The following is a 7,483-nucleotide window of genomic DNA, read 5'->3' as shown; positions in this document are numbered from 1 at the left end:
CTTATACATACAAAGTATGAAAGCAATACAGACATTTAGTGCTCACCGCTGAACAAGGCCATTCATAAAGTGTCTCACCTTGTTCAGCCTTTTTTTCCAGAGGCATTCTCCAAAGATAGCATTAAGAGCTCCAAAGCAGAAATTTGCCAGCAACCATTTTCGCTGCTCATAGAGAAGAGAGTGCCTCTGAGGATGTACAGAGATCCATTCGCACATCACCAAGACTTTGCCCTTAGGTGGAGAATAGCCTGCCAGTCAGTGATCTTGTTGGCTTCAAGGAATGAGACTTACATTGGGGCGATTTGAAAGCCTATTGGAGTTGCCTTAATAACAGGTCACTTTTATTCCTATTTTACAGACAAAACATAAGAGAGGGGAGTTTGTCCACACATTAAAACCATAGTAAAGGTGGGACATAATTTATTATTTTATTATTAATCATTATTATTCCTCATTCTTCAACCAAAAATGACTCCCAAAGCAGCTTGCAAATCAATTTTTTAAAAAAGTCCCTGCCTCAATGTTTATAACCTAAAAGGCACGACACTAAAGGAAAAGGTTCTGGTAAGGAGAAGGAGAAAAAAAAAAAGCAAAGTCAGGCAGCAGTTCTTAATTAGAAAGTTCTTACAAGTGATCTTTTGAACAGGGAGGAGGAAGCTCACTCCCTTACAGCTGTTCCTTTTCTGGCCAGTGGATGGGGGCAGGCTAGTCTTCTCCGGGCCATGATGTTGCTTGCTGTTTCCCCTGCCTCCTCCCGATGGCCCCTGGCCGGCAGAGACCAGAGGGTGCCACCATGACGCCTGGATTCAAGCCAAACACTCCAGATATTAATCAGAAGGTTTTAAACTCAGGTTCAGATGTGACTTTGCAGGAGGACAGGTCGTGGTCCATCCCTCCTCTCCTACCCTCCAATACCAAATGCAATGTTTATCCACCCACCTGCCTTCCTGGTGCCTCCTTTCCCCATCGCCCCCACCCTACACACCTGGCCTGGCGCCCGTCAGTATCCCGATCCCGCAGCTCGGAGATTATTAACGAGGTAGCAAATGGCTCTGGGCCACGGATCCTGTAACAGAGACAGCTCCCCTCCTGCTGACTTGTCTGCCTTTCATGGGCTGTAATGGACTTTCAGTGGGCTGAGAGAGGAGGATAATGTTACCCTGGCGCTTCCAAGTGGGATGGAGGAGACCGCAGCCTGAGACATGAGTCATGGGAATGTGCTTTTTGTCCATTGCTGTTTTTACAGCTCCCCGAAAAATAATAATTGACCTCGACGGATCACATCGTATCCGACCTCTCGTCTTCTGCACCTTTGTCTCGAAGAGGCAGCTGAACAACCATCTGCCAGGGATGCTTTAAGGTGGATTCCTGCATTGACCAGGGGGTTGGACTCGATGGCCTTAGAGGCCCCTTCCAACTCTGCAATTCTATGATTCTATGAATGTTAGGAGTGCAAGTTGGTCAGGGCCCACCTGGAGTCCCAGCAGAGTCCCAGAGCCCCAACCTGGTGCCCTCCAGATATGTGGGGCTACCATTCCCACCAGCCAGTATGGCCAATGGTGAGGGATCATGGGAGTTGTAGTCAAACACAACTGGAGCACCCCAGGTTGGGGAAGGCTGATCCAAGGCATTTTGGGGAAATGAAATGGCCGAGATTCTTGCCGCCACAGCCGCCATTGTGAATGGAAGTGATGAATGGAGGACCAAGAACTCGTTCCATTCATGCCCATTCGTCACTCAGTGGATTTGGTTGGGAACAAATGAAAACGGAACTGAACGGGGCTGCATTTCATAGAATCATAGAATAGCAGAGTTGGAAGGGGCCTACTAGGCCACCGAGTCCAACCCGCTGCTCAATGCAGGAATCCACCCTAAAGCATCCCTGACAGATGGCTGTCCAGCTGCCTCTTGAATGCCTCTAGGGTGGGAGAGCCCACAACCTCCCTAGGTCACTGGTTCCATTGTCGTACTGCTCTAACAGTCAGGAAGTTTTTCCTGATGTCTAGCCGGAATCTGGCTTCCTGTCACTTGAGCCCGTTATTCCGTGTCTTGCACTCTGGGAGGATCGAGAAGAGATCCTGGCCCTCCTGTGTGTGACAACCTTTTAAGTCTTTGAAGAGTGCTCTCATGTCTCCCCTCCATCTTCTCTCCAGGCTAAACATGCCCAGTTCTTTCAGTCTCTCTTCATAGGACTTTGTTTCCAGACCCCTGATCATCCTGGTTGCCCTCCTCTGAACCCGCTCCAGCTTGTCTGCGTCCTTCTTGAATTGTGGAGCCCAGAACTGGATGCAATACTCTAGATGAGGCCTAACCAGGGCCGAATAAAGAGGAACCAGGACCTCACGTGATTTGGAAGCTCAACTTCTATTAACGCAGCCCAAAAGAGCATTTGCCTTTCTTGCAGCCACATCGCACTGTTGGCTCATATTCAACCTTCCATTCGTTCCAGAGCCAATATGAACGCTTAAGATGCAGAAACGCCTCCAGAAGCTAGCAGCTTTCAAAGTTTCACCCAGTGTCGACTCCAGGTTTTGGGGAGCCCCTTGGGCAAGACACCCCCCCACACACACACTCAGTATGGCTACATCCTCAAAGCCATTGTCATCGGCTGCACTTCCTCCTCCTCATCTTTCTCATCATGGCCACCATTTGCTTGTTTGACAGGCAAAAAGCCCCGGGGGGGGGGGCGGCACCCAGGGGGCCGGGGCATCTGCTGCTCCCTTCTCATCCCCACCTTTTCTGAGCCAGAGCAAGAGGTAGGTGAATTGCAATGAAGAAGGGGAGAAGAAGCTCCAGGTGGCTCTTGTCAGTGGGCCCCCGCTGGGGTGGGGGGCACGCGTGGATGGCAGGTGCCCAAACCTACTCACCCTTGACGCCAGTCCTGGTTTCCCCAAATAGTTGGGACTCAAGGAATTATCAAGTGAGATTGGGCCGGTGCTCTTCAGGGCTCAGTGCAGACCTCTAGCCCAGAAGTTAGAGGAAGTCCCGCTCTTTAAACCTAAGTGTGGGGCACTGGGTTATAGTTCCCCGGTGGCCCTCCCACCAAGCTAGCCGCTCAGCAGAACTGTGCATGCTCAGGAGCTATTTTCCTCCATTATAGAACGCTGCTGCGTTCCGCTCGGACCTCTGAACAGGCCTTCTTCCAAAGGGTTTTGAGTTAGGGCCCTTCGGTTGAAGTATCTACTAGAACCCAGCTCCAAAATCCCGAGCGGCACATGAGGACTAGGAACTTGCTCTTTTGGACGTAATTTGGGAGAGAGCTGCCCGCTTCTGTGCTCCAGGTGGCCAGATATTCTGAAAGGCTCCCAGCCCGCTCGGGAGTACTTCATCGCCATCCCACGCCTTCTTCTAGCCACTTTGGGCCGGCGGCTAGTGCGTGGCGGGCCCGGTGTTATTGTTTGCAAACAGCACGCCCTGCCCATACTGGTTGTGAGCGAGTCGAGATGCCGCCTCCGCCCCAGCGCAGCCTCACCGGGTTCTCAGTAGCGAGAGCCCAGGGCAAGGCGGGCCCTGGCCTGCTCCCCACTTGTGCTCCGTCTTGGCCGGCCACCAGTTCCTCCTCCGGCTACAGCGAGGAAGCGGAGGAAAAGGAGGCAGAACAGGTCAGGGATGAAAAGCGGGTGCCAAAGGAGCCGAACCCCACATCCAAAGAGTGGCAGGCGGCCTGGGGGGGTTTCGCTCGCTGGGAAAAGGGAAGGAGGATCCACGCCAGCCTGGATCCGCCAGGGGCTGCGATTCGGGGCCTGCCAGTCAAAGCCGACCCCGATCGCAATCCACGGGGAGGCATGTCCCGGCCCAGCCTGCCCGCTCCTGGTGCCATCTTGAGAGTTCTGCTCTGCATGCACCCACGCCTGGGCACGTGTGTGGCACAGGAGGCGAAGCTGCCCCTGGGTCAGAGCCCCAGCGCCAATATCCTTCCTGTGGGGACTTGACCCCACAGGTCTCATGTGCTGACTCTTGAGTGGCACCAATCCCCCACATGCCCCGAGGCTGGGCAACAGGAGGAATCACTCAAACCAGGAAGGGTTGACAACAGGGCCGGTTCAGGGGGCACCTCCAGCCCCCCAACTGGGTGGCTTTCCCTGCGGGGCAGAGAGACCGCATCAGCTCTGAAGAAAGGCGTTTCTCCAGGAAGGGCTTCCCTGTGCGTGTGTGTGTGTGTGTGTGTGTGTGTGTGAGAGAGAGAGAGAGAGAGAGAGAGAGAGAAAGTACATGTGAGTGAGAGTGTGGGTGAGAGAGAGAGACGGAGTGTGTGTGTGTGTGTGTGAGAGAGAGAGAGAGAGAGAGAGGGGAGAGAGAGAGAGAGAGAGAGAGAGAGAGAGTGTGTGTGAGAGAGAGAGAGAGAGAAAGTACATGTGAGTGAGAGTGTGGGTGAGAGAGAGAGAGACGGAGTGTGTGTGTGTGTGTGTGAGAGAGAGAGAGAGAGAGAGAGAGAAAGTACATGTGAGTGAGAGTGTGTGTGTGAGAGAGAGAGACGGAGTGTGTGTGTGTGTGTGTGTGTGTGTGTGTGTGTGTGTGTGTGAGAGAGAGAGAGAGAGAGAGAGAGAGAGAGAAAGTACATGTGAGTGTGTGTGTGTGTGTGTGTGTATAAGAGAGAGGCACTGCCAGAGAGTGTCGCAACAGAGGGACCTGCCAGGTAGAGGGGTGTGGGTGAGAGAGAGAGGGAGAGAGAGACTGTGTGTATGGATGGGAGTGAGAGAGACTCTGTGTGTGCACACATGCGAGAGTAGAGCAGCCTTCCCCAACCTGGTGCCCTCCAGATGTGTTGTCCACGCTGGCCGAAAATTATGGGAGCTGCAGTCCGACCCATCTGGAGGGCTGCCCAATAGAGGAAGGCTGGCGTAATAAGAGGAAGGAGTGCAAGAGGCCGCCGGGTGGCACTGCAGCCGCCAGATCCGCAGGGGTTAAGTGACACAGGACAGGGGCCAGGAGGGTTCCACCTGGTCCTAGATAAATTCACGGCCTCAGGCCCAGCAGTAGAGCTCCTTCGTATGAGCAACCCGCCCCTTAGGCCCTGTCTGAACTGCTCACGGACCGCCCACCCAGCCCCCAAATGAAATTCCTTGCCAATCAGAGCTGAGGCAAATAAAATATTTACTCGTGGTTCATCAACCTCGCCCCCGGTACGAAAGAATCATCGATCATCCCTGTCACCATAAAGGCATCCAGAAGATCAACAACAACAAAGCTAGAAAGAAATCTTTACAGTATATTACAATTTAAATACATTCAGCTGGCTCCCTGCTGGGATTGGGGGCATCGTTATCCACCCGTTGACCGCCCCCCTACACACTATTAAGAACATCAGAAGAGCCCTGCTGGATCAGACCAAGGGTCCATCTAGTACAGGACTCTGTTCACACAGTGGCCAACCAGCTGTCGATCAGAAACCAATAAGCAAGGCACGGGTGCAACAGCGTCCTCCCACCCATGTTCCCCAACAACTAGTGTATGCAGGCTTACTGCCTCTGATACTGGAGGTAGCACTTAGCCATCAGGTCTAGGAGCCATTGACAGCCTTCTTCCTCAGGAATTTAGCCAGCCCCCTTTTAAAGCCATCTGAATTGGTGGCCATCTCTACATCTTGTGGTAGTGAGTTCCAGAGTTCAACTACGTGCCGTGTGAAGAAGTCCTTCCTTTTATCTGTCCTAAATCTCCCACCCATCAGTTTCATGGGATGACACACACACACACACACACACCGGGTTCTAGTATTATGGAAGAGGGAGAGAAATAAGTCTCCCTACCTACAGTCTCCACACTATGCATAATTCTGTACACCTCTATCATGTCTCCCCTCAGCCTCTTTTTCCCCCAAGCTGAACAATCCCAGGTGTTGTAACCTTCCCTCATTCCAGTTAGGATCAATGGGTTGTTTGATTCGGAGTAATTTATTATGATGATTAATAATTATTATAATCCAAACTGTGTGCAATAGAATAAGACTGGGTCATCCTTGCATTGTGTTCTAAGGACACAACCCTATGCAGGTTCAGCCAGGAAAAAAAGTCCTACATCTCCCAGCGTTTACCTGGCTGTGGAATGCTGGGAGATGTAGGACTTTTTTTTCTGGCTACACCTGCATAGGATTGCTCCTTAAATCTGCCTGCTTCTTCCTCGCCCACCCACCCTGTGAAGGGTATTGTTCAGCTCCTTGACTGCAAACCTAAATGCTGTCCAGCTGCTTCTTGGATACCTCTAGTGTGGGAGAGCCCACAACCTCCCCAGGTCATTGGTTTCATTGTCGCACACTGCTCTAACAGTCAGGAAGTTGATGGGCCAAGTGACATCAGTCTGGGGGCTGAACGCACCCCTGAAATCTGTCAGCTGCTGCTTCCTAGACAAACCAGTTTTGCGGAGCAGAAGTCCACCAATGGCTATGAAGCACCGTCATTTAAAAAACGAAGGACTTGAGTTTGGGGTGAAGCAGCAGGAGAAAGCTCTGCCTTCATGCCCCTGCACATGAGCTTCACAGGGCCGTCAGCCGAGGCAGAGTGCTGGCCTAGATGGACCTGGGTCTAATCCAGCAAGACCGAGGTTCATTTCTGCACCTGTGGAAAAGGGCTGGTTGATACTTAATGGCCTTCAGAGGCTCCATTCAGAAGACACCTTAAACCATGGCTTTAACCATGATGGTTAAGCCAGAAAGCCAGGCTGCATTCAGAAGACACCTTAAACCATGGCTTTAACTATGGTGGTTAAGCCAGAAAGCCAGGCTGCATTCAGAAGACACCTTAAACCATGGCTTTAACTATGGTGGTTAAGCCAGAAAAGAAGATACCTTAAGCCATGGCTTTAAGCATGGTGAATAAGGCTTTGTGAATAAGGCATGGTGAATAAGGTGAATAAGGCTGTGTCTTTTCTCAACACAGTGGTTGACAACGCCCGGCCAAGAGGGGCGCACAGATAGATCTTTGACTTCTGTGCGCCCACACTTGAGATATTGCTGGTGAGACCTAGTAGCCAATCAGTGGCCAGATCGAGGTAGGTGTGGCCGAGTTCCTCCAATCACAGTTCTCCTGCAAATTCTTTCCCCCCCCCTTTCCCTTTAGCAAGCAGAAGTAAGGGGAAGTGGTGACTTCTCAGTCCTCCGGCCAATCAGGACTCTACAAAAGTACAGCACAGGAAGCTGGGGACGCCACCTCTTCCCGGCTTCCATGTGGCCTTAGCCAGGCCAGGTTTAGTGGCCAGGGATGGGGCTTCCTTGCAGCTGCAGAACCAACGAGAGATCATCCAACAAGACAGCCTGTTGAACATGAGCCTGGCAGCATGTGACGTCTCACAGATCCTGGTCATCCCTGTCCTCTGTTTTGGAGAGGGGCAAGACAATCAGACAGGAATCCAGTTATTCTCTTCTGGTTCGGGCCTGCAGCCAACGTTATAGAAGTGGCGAGAAGCCTTGTATAAAAGGCCAGAGAGTTCAAATAAGGTGCTTTGGGGTTCTTCATCCCCTGATCCCTGGGCAGAGGGATTCCTCCACAGG

Source organism: Elgaria multicarinata, chromosome 13, assembly GCF_023053635.1.
Source record: "Elgaria multicarinata webbii isolate HBS135686 ecotype San Diego chromosome 13, rElgMul1.1.pri, whole genome shotgun sequence".
NCBI lineage: Eukaryota > Metazoa > Chordata > Lepidosauria > Squamata > Anguidae > Elgaria > Elgaria multicarinata.
The sequence above is the reverse complement of the archived record's forward strand: the minus strand, read 5'-3'. Positions refer to the sequence as shown.